The sequence below is a fragment of the Tupaia chinensis genome, unplaced genomic scaffold (genome assembly GCF_000334495.1).
Source record: "Tupaia chinensis unplaced genomic scaffold, TupChi_1.0 Scaffold144124_1, whole genome shotgun sequence".
Classification (NCBI taxonomy): domain Eukaryota; kingdom Metazoa; phylum Chordata; class Mammalia; order Scandentia; family Tupaiidae; genus Tupaia; species Tupaia belangeri.
The window spans coordinates 1-9,197 of record NW_006203979.1 but is presented as its reverse complement, the minus strand read 5'-3'; the positions used below and the strand labels follow the sequence as shown (position 1 = coordinate 9,197).

At 37.4% G+C, this 9,197-nt stretch overlaps 1 pseudogene; it reads right to left on the bottom strand.

Moving 5' to 3' along the window:
* Positions 1 to 474: 474 nt before the first annotated feature.
* On the bottom strand, positions 475 to 735 carry LOC102469565 (LYR motif-containing protein 2 pseudogene; annotated as a pseudogene).
* Between the last annotated feature and the right edge of the window lie 8,462 nt (positions 736 to 9,197).

Here is a 9,197-nt window from a genome sequence, read left to right as displayed (position 1 = left end):
AGGTGTGATAGCCACACAGCAATCCCTTCTCCTCCATTCTTGTCTTGGGATTTGGGGCACACATGCACATACGCCTTGTGTGAGTTTCAGGCCACTCGGTCCGGGACTAGAACTGCAGCTGGCCATGTGGGAGTACAGAACCTTAACCACCATGTCACCTGCTGGCCCCATCCCTGGGAATTAATTGTGTTGAGGATGAATTTATGTGCTAACTGGCCATTTTCATAGTGAGTTTTGCTTCTTACCAAAATTGTTGACATAGCCAGAAACATTTTCAAACTCAGAGTAAATTGTTTTGATGCATTTTCTTTTGCTCTCTCAGACTCCCCATGTTCCATCCTCTGATATTATGCCCAAGTACTGTATATACATGTAAACAGTTTGATTTGACTTTAGGTCAAATTTGTCCACTATTAAGACTAAATTCAACAAAACATATGGAGACTTTGAAAATATATTAGAATAACCCAATAGTTAAGATTTTGCTAAAGCGAGTGTTTCTTCTAATTCCTTGAGCTGCATATTGCCTTGAATATCATCATCTGGATTGTATATTCTGTGGCATTTGCTTCTTCTTAATTATTTTCTTGGCCAGTCCTTCAGGTACTTGCAATCAGAATCACTTTGAACTTGCTGAATTGCTTGCAAAATGCTTCTGTAGAGAGGGAGAATTTGTTGCCTTCTCATGAACTGCTTCAGCCTTAACGTCACTGGGATTGAGCGGGCAGTGGCCATGTCTTCCCTACAGGATGGGGAAGGAGCAGAAGCAGGAGCAGAAGCGAACCTCTATATTTTCAATTGTTTCCTTTGCTGTGCAGAAGCTTGTAGTTGGATGCAATCCCATTTGTCTATTTTTGTTTTATTGCCTGTGCTTTTAAAGCCGTATTAAAGAATCATTGCTCAGATTAATATCATGGAGTTTTCCCCTTGTTTTATTTTTAGTAGTTTTATAGTTTCTTGGCTTATATTTAGGTCTTCAATTTATTTGGAGTCATTTTTATATTGTGTGATATAAAGTCCAATTCCATCCTTAATGCATGTGGATAGCCAGTTTTCCCAACACCACTTATTGAAAACTGTCTTTTCCCCCATGGTGTGTTCTTAGAACATTTATCAAAAACCAATTTACTGGAAACATGTGTGTTTATTTTGGGCTCTCTATCCTGTTTCATGGATCAATGTGTCTTTTTTTCTACCAGTACCATGCTGTTTTGATTACTAATGCTTCACAATATATTTTGAAATCAGGTACTGTGATGACTCCAGTTTTTTTCTTTCTACTCAATGTTCCTTTGGCTATTTGGGCTCTTTCACTGTTCCATTTTTTTAAAAATTTCTTTTGAAAAATGGCATTGGAATTTTGATAGGAATTGCATTGACTATGTAAGTTGCATGAGTAATATGAAAATATTAACATTCATTATTCCAATCCTTGATTACAGGATATATTTCTATTTATTTGTGTCATCTCCAACTTCTTTTTATCAATGTTTTATAGTTTTTAGTACACAATTTTTCTCTTCTTTGATTAAATTTACTACTAGATATTTTATGTTTTGTGTTTTTTTTTGGAGAGGTTTTTTGCTATAGGGCGCGTGCGTTCGCCAGACAGACAGAGAGAGACATAGAGACAGAAAGTGAGAAATCACCCATCCCCAGGGGGGATGGTCGCGCCGCAGTCCCTTCTCCTCCATTCTCCTCTCGGGATCTTGGGCACGCATGCACACGCGCCTGGCGTGAGTTTTAAGCCACCGGGTCCGGGACGCGAACCACGGTCGACTACGTGGGAGTCCAGCAACATAGCCATTACGCTAACTGCTGGTTCCCGATATTTTATGTTTTGATGCAATTAAAAATGAAATTGTTTTAAGTTTCTTTTTCTTATAGTTAACTGTCTGTGACCTTCCACAGAATTATATGGACATAATAGAGGTTTAAAGAATGAATTCTCTTAGGTTAACTATGTTGCCTAGTGGTTAAAGGTACCAGATCCCACTTAGCCAACTGCAGTTGAGTGGGTTGAGAAGCATACCAGGTATGTGTGCATGCCCCAGATCTCAACATGATGGAACAATAGAGAAAAGAGTGCAGTACAACCATGCTCGATTGGGAGGTTCTTCTCTCTCTCTCTCTCTCTCTGCCTCTCTCTCTCTTTCTCCTTCTGGTGAACACACAAGCCCTCTGGTAAAATTTTTAAAAAAATGAATTCTCTCAATTCCTTCCTTTCATATCATACATATAATAAAATTCATCTTAGTTCAGCATCAGAATATGAAACATCCCATCTCATAATCAGAGCTAATCTCTTCACTGATGTTTTTGGTACCAGATATTCCTATTTCTTCCAAGATCTTGATCCAGCCCTCAAACTCTCTCTTTTCAAGCTCTTCATTGAGTGATTCCTCCCATCTTACAAAAACAAAAAAACAAAAACAAAGAAATAAAAACCTGGAGCTTCTTTTAAAGTAGCTGAGTTTTTGCAGCAATACTACACCTTAAGTAATAAAACTGACCATTGCCTAAACAGCTAATTACTTTCATGCTTAATAAACTATAAAAAACCTACAAAATATTCCTTACCTATAAAGTATGCCAAATAACTCATTAAAAAATGATAAAACAGCATTTCAAAGGCACTTACTGGCTGATCTAATCTGACTCAGTCTAAGTACAAATGTCAACATGATTACATCATTTTCCTGTCTCTCTCTGGTTATCTTATGGCAACCATCATTCAAACAACTTAGCAAAGAACCTGTATTTATCTATTGCTGAGGGAGAAAACACTGTTTCAGAATAGCTTCAGCTTGACTTGCAAACATATTTTTCTGTCCGTTAGGAACATATCATACATATAATAAAATTCATCTTAGTTCAGCATCAGAATATGAAACATCCCATCTCATAATCAGAGCTAATCTCTTCACTGATGTTTTTGGTACCAGATATTCCTATTTCTTCCAAGATCTTGATCCAGCCCTCAAACTCTCTCTTTTCAAGCTCTTCATTGAGTGATTCCTCCCATCTTACAAAAACAAAAAAACAAAAACAAAGAAATAAAAACCTGGAGCTTCTTTTAAAGTAGCTGAGTTTTTGCAGCAATACTACACCTTAAGTAATAAAACTGACCATTGCCTAAACAGCTAATTACTTTCATGCTTAATAAACTATAAAAAACCTACAAAATATTCCTTACCTATAAAGTATGCCAAATAACTCATTAAAAAATGATAAAACAGCATTTCAAAGGCACTTACTGGCTGATCTAATCTGACTCAGTCTAAGTACAAATGTCAACATGATTACATCATTTTCCTGTCTCTCTCTGGTTATCTTATGGCAACCATCATTCAAACAACTTAGCAAAGAACCTGTATTTATCTATTGCTGAGGGAGAAAACACTGTTTCAGAATAGCTTCAGCTTGACTTGCAAACATATTTTTCTGTCCGTTAGGAAAAAAAAAAAAAAATTAAAGCAGCATAGTGCAGTGAAATCATGTGGACTTTTGATGAGCATAAACTAGTTTAGGTCCAAGCTCTATGACCTTGGCCATTTAATTAAATGCCTCCAAACACAAGTTTTTTCCTCCTCCACTTTAGGGTAATAACACCTACCACACAAGATGCCCAGGGTGTTGTCAGGACTACAGGGAATATGCAGACAGGACCTCAGTCACTTAGAACACATTGTATTCTTTGCCTTCCACCCACTGCTCCTGCAGCACGTTTCTCTTTTTCAAAAAGTGAGAGAACTAGGAGTGGGGATCAATAGCATGCATTTGTTATATGCCTCAACATTGTGCCAGGTGCGAGGCATACAATAATAAACAAGGCAGAGTCAAGATGTTTACTTCTGAAGTCTATACACGAATAGAGCAGTTGGCACATGTAATATGAGAGCAAAGACATGAGGGGCATCTAATTCAGACACAGCAGAGGAGGTGACGTCTGAGTGGAGTCTAGAGAGTTCTGAAGGATGAAGGGAAGGCAAAGTGGATAAGATGATGGTAGGAGATGAGGCTATTCTAGTTCTCAGCAGGATGTGAAAGGGAATCTGGCATGTGAAGGAAACTAAATATTATTTACATTGAGACCATAGCTCTTTTTTCCCCCTTAGCTGTATGAGGTGACACAAGTTTGTAGGGGCTTCTAGATTTCTTATTAAAGAATTTAAAAGCAAAAGGAGGTTATAAAAAAGTAAAATTTCTATTTTGAAAAGTTTACCTTGAGGGCCAGCAGGTGGCATGGAGGTTAGAGTGCTAGATCACACATGGCCAGCTGTGTAGTTCAAATCCAGAACATGTTGGCTTGAAAATCACATTGGACATGTGTGCATGAGTGCCTAAAATCCTGAGAGGAGACTGGAGGAGAAGGGATTGCAATGTGACCATGGTGGTGGTGGGGGTGGGGGGGGTGATTTCTCTCTCTCTTTCTCTCTGGCAAAAGAAAGTAAAAGGGAGGAAGGAAGGAATGATGGATCGATGGATGGATGGATGGAGGGAAAGAAGAAAAGAAAGAAGGAAAGATGGAAGGAAAGAGAGTGAAGATTGGAAGGTAGGAAAATGTTAGGAAATTGCTTGAAGTAGTTCAGGCAAGAAATTATAAGCCTTAGAAATAGGGAGTGTCTTAACGTGTTTTTGTATTGCTAACAGAAATACCTGAGCTGGGTATTAGATACGATTCTGGTGGTTGGAAATATTAGAGGCCTACAACTGTAGCATGTCTGACAGAGCACAGAGAATGATGGGCCCATTCAGTGAAAGAGAAAGAGTTTCTGACAGCTCTCTCTTTCATAGCATCCACCTCTCTCAAGAACTAACCTCAGAACCAGCAGATGGTGTAATGGTTGTGTCACTAGACTCCTACATAATCGACCATGGTTTGAGTCCCAGACCCAGCAGCTTAAAACTCATGCTGGGTGTGTGTGCATGCATGTCTAAAATCCTGAGAGGAGAATGGAGAAGGGATTGTGGTGTGGTCATCTCCCTTGGGGGTGTGATTTCTCACTGTCTGCTTTTCTGTCTCTGTCTCTCCAGTGAGCACACACAGCCTATAGCAAAAATCTCTATTTTAAAAAAAAATTTATATACTGAAGAAATATTTTTGTAATTATTTTATAAAATCCTGGTCACTAATATAGGCCTTTGTCAATATTTTATCTAGAGATATTAGATATACCCGATATTTTTCTTTTTCTTTATTGTACAGTGGTTTTTCAGGAATTAATTCTCTTTGAGAATTACTGCATTTTTCTAGTACAAAAGGTATGAATTTGCTCACTTTCCTAATATCTACCTACAAAATCCATATTCTTTTCTTCTGGCAACTTTGGAGCATATGTTTAGGGGCATACTTGAAATAAAAACAATCAAACAAACGAAAACCTCTTCTACTATTGGCATTCAGTTTCCCAACATTTTCACTTGGTAGGTAACTAACTTCTTGTTACTAAAACAAGAAGTTGGGAAATTATAGTTATTAAGTCTCTGTGTTCATCTTACAAGTTTATTATGCAATAATAACAAAATAGCCTATATTAGAGAGTTGTAGATTATATTTGAATAAAAGTTAGACATTCTTTTCATCATGTAGCACTTTAATATCTTGTAATGTTTCTACGAAAATGTTATTTGTATGATTTTCAATACTGGCACCTTCAGTGCTTTCTCAAATTGACCCAAAAAGTGAAGCAACCAGACAATTAAACACAAAGAAAGGTAAGTGTTCAGATTGCCTCAACTATGATATTTTAAATTCCATATATCTGAGAATGGTTGAGATCAGTGTAATCATTCTTTAAGATAAATAAGAAACAGTTTTCTCAGAAAAAGAATACAAATCTTATCTGATGCCAGCCTCCTTGTTCTTCCCCTTTTATGGTGACCAACAGCAGGTCCATGATTTATGATCCTCTCAAGTCCTGGCAGGTGAATGACTGCAGCTAGGAACATTTCAAAGCTAAAATCACACACGAAAAGCAATTGGTGTTTTTTAGAACAATAGTTAAAATGGAAAGAGTAGGCTCATTTTCATTGAATGATTTTTGTTAGTTTCAACAACGGGCTCAAGGAAAACAGAAGTGACATAGCCAGAAACTCTTTATTCTTGATGATGATGGCTCTCAAAAGGTTTCTGTTTCAGAGAAATGGCACCATGATATTTCAAACCATGGCTGGTGAATTTCTCTGGTTCAAATTTCTGCCCTGCCGTTTACTAGATATATAACCCTGGGCATTTAATTTTACTTTTCTAAGTCTCAGTTTTTGCTTTTGGAAGTAGTAGGTCATTTGTTAATGGTTTCTCAAGTCTGCTGGAGCATTGAATGAAACAGGGCACATCAAGTGGTTAGCTGAGTGTCTTGTGTATGGGCATTAAGCATTATGAGTAGTGTAATAATGCTATCATCATCATCATCATTGCTAATCTTTGACCACTTTGGGAAAAAAAGAAAAAAATAAAAGATTATTCCTCTTATCTTGAGCACTTCCTCTGCTGAGAAACTCAGTAGAACTCATCACAAAGAGGCTACAATCAGATAAGAGGTCAGAGGATGTCCATAGACACATTAGAGTTGGGTGCATCGCTGAGCTCCCTCTCTGCCCCTGCACGGCAACTCTAGTGAACTGCAAATTTGTGTCAAAATAGTGTCCTAGGCACAAACATTTAAAGCTTGCTTTATTGAAATGTTGCCCCTACTGATATTTTGATAAATATATATTTTAAGTAACCCTTTTAATCTGTAGACAAAATATCTGAAATGCCACATTCACCATCTTTCATTGCAACTCTTAGCTCTAGTATATCACAGAGCCCTGAGACTATTTTCTTCAACAGACCAATGGCAGAGGAAAACAAGAATTGTTAGAAATGTAAAGGATCACTGTGAGCAAAAGTTGCATGAATTGAAAACAATTACTGTGATGTCAATGATTAATAATTTTAGGTGGACTTTTTCTGCCAGTTTAGGTCTTCCTCCCTATCCATCTCTACATTCCCTAATCCTAGTAATACATGTTTGCTTTTCAGTGCTAAGAGCCCAACCTCCACCTCTTATCTGCAGGAAGGAAACTGGGGGGTAGCAATAGCTGAGCAAGAATCAAGTTGAACACAGCTACAGCCAGCAACACAAATAAGCCCAAGGCCAAGCCACATATGCACAACTGGCTGCAAAATATGTGGAGCCCAGTACAACATGAAAGTGTGAGGCCCCTGTTTAGACAGTTATTAAGATTTTCAAGACAGTAACAGGAATCATTAAATCAGACAGCAGGTCCTTTTAAGTATGGAACCCTGTGCAACTGCTTAGGCTGGATGCCCATAAGCTGGTCCTGCACATTTCTCTTCCTCTCCTTTTTCATTTATTTTCCTTAATGGTCTGTGTATGAATGCAATCACCTGAAAGAGAGACACAGCAGAGAGATAAATCATCCCCCAACGGAATACGGTCATGCTACAATCCCTTCTCTATTTCTCCATCCTATGAGGATTCTGGGCATCCATGTACAAGGACCTGTAGTGTTTTCTAAACTACTAGGGACAGGATTTGCACTACGGTTGTGTGTGTGTGATCCAACTCCCTTAACCACTAGAGTGCAGGGTGACCCCTTCCTTTCTGTCTTAATGCTAGTTCTATCTGCACAGAGACTGCCTCTGGTGGCCAAGCTTTTGGTATGTCCATGGAAGTTTACCTTAATCCAAACAAAGTAAATATCTAGGCTTTAATGCCAGGTAAAGATTCAGTCAATTGTTCTTCTAAAGTCTTAAAGACAGGCCCTTTAATCAACTGACATCCTCGCATTATCTGAAAACTAGACACAGTTTACCACACATGTGAACGTACATGAAAGTATAACCCTCAGGGGATTACTTAATCCTTAGCATGTGGTAGAAAATATAAATGGAAATACAATTTGTAAGGCTGAAAATGTAACAAGGAAACCATGAGCGTCATATATAATATTTCATTTGACTTGATCCTCTTAAATACCCTTGAAATATTTCAGCGTTGTTCTTTAAGGACTCAATGCAGTGAGACATGTAAGCAAACTCACAAATAATTTTGAATCACGTGCCACTCTAACAACCTGATAAAAGCCATACAACTCATTGAAGATAAATGCATATTCGCACACATACAACATACATGCACACATACCCTCTCTTCTCAAGTACCTCAGGGGCCATTCAACAACTTCAGATTAAAAAAATAATTACTCTGAAGCAAGAGTTTTATCACATGTGAAAATAAATTTATCTTGAAGCATTCAAAGGGAGCTATGTTTGAAACAGGAGAAAAGATACAGGTGATACTGTTTTCTACCATGTATTTTACCATATGTCTAGATAAAGAAAAAAGCTGGATTCAGATCATGAAAGACCATGCTAACGCTTCATTTAATACATTTTTTATGCAGAAGAATTTTAAAGAACTGTAGATATCATACTGCATATTTGATTACTTCCATGCTGAACTCTTAAAAGTAAACATACTTTCTTGCATAGCCAAAATAACCATTTTTTTACCTTGAAAAATTACTAATAATTTCTTAATTTCATCTTAATCCAAATCAGATTTCTCTAATTTTCCATTGCTTTGTCCAAATCAGCATCTAAGCTGGGTTCATGCATTCATCTGTTTGTTATGTCCTTTAAACATCACAGTCTAGAACAATCAAGATTGTTTTCATGTCATTCCCTGGAAAAGACAAATCTCAGGATTTATCTAATAGTTTCTACTGAGTGTGTCTTCAAGCTAAATCACAACATTTTTATGAATTGGAAGTTCAATCCAAAGTCATGATCCTCAAATGAGCTATTTCAGGCTAGAGTGCATCATGTCTGAGGTTACGTTGAATCGTACCATAGTAAGAGACAGAATCTGCCTCCTCTCTGCCATTAGAGCTGCCGAGGCTGGCCACTAAATTATGGGGTCATAGTCTGAGGTCCTATTGTATTTTCCTCTTTCCCCTTATGATCAAATAGTAATTTGTGTAGTGCTACTATAACACCATACAAAGATTCAATTCTCCTTAAACCATTTACTTTATTGTTTTAACACTATGCAAGACTCCTTGAATGATTACAGTATTACAATAGTGAACAGCACTACAAACAAAACAAAATGAAAACCTTTCTCTTTGTGTTTATATTACCAATTTATAGACAATTATAGGGGCCAGCAGGTGACATAGTGGTT